Source organism: Nicotiana attenuata, chromosome 2 (genome assembly GCF_001879085.1).
Source record: "Nicotiana attenuata strain UT chromosome 2, NIATTr2, whole genome shotgun sequence".
NCBI lineage: Eukaryota > Viridiplantae > Streptophyta > Magnoliopsida > Solanales > Solanaceae > Nicotiana > Nicotiana attenuata.
Genome location: NC_031990.1, coordinates 50492425 through 50493101, shown reverse-complemented (window position 1 = coordinate 50493101; position 677 = coordinate 50492425).

Here is a 677-nt window from a genome sequence, read left to right as displayed (position 1 = left end):
AAAAGGAAAAGAAAAAGAAAAATTAAATTAATGAGGGATAATTTAAAAAATATAAATTTATTGTAAGGTTATTTTTGTCTTGAATAAATTAACTTTCTGCTTCTGCTTCTGCTTTTTGGAAGAAGCTACAATTTGTAGCTTCTCCTCAGAAGCAGAAAAACTGCTTCTGCTGCTGCTAAGAAGTACTTTTTCATTTTGGCCAAACACCTTAAATTTTTCAAAAAGTACTTTTTTGGCAAAAAAAAAAAGTACTTTTTGCCTCCTAGAAGCTTGGCCAAACAGGCTCTTAATCAGAAATACCAGAAAATCTGGTCAAATTACCAAAAAATGCACTAGATAACATAATACATCAAAATAAGCATAAACTATCTAAAAAAATTGCACGCAGAAATAGATCAAATTAGCAAAAATTATTCCTCCAAATGTAAGTTCATCTTAACACTTTTTTTCACAGTTCCCTTTAAATTTAACCGCCTCAAAGTTTGTTAAACTTAAAGGATCAAAGTTGTTTATGAGTATACTTAAGGAACTATTTTAAAAATATTGCAAATACGGGGACCATTTTTGTCATTTTCTCTAACTTGAGCAGAGGAAAGGTTAGCGCTGGCGCCTGGCAGTGCCCTTCTTCCTCTTCGCCCCTAAAACCTCTTTGAAAAACCTCCAAGGAAAAAGAGTTC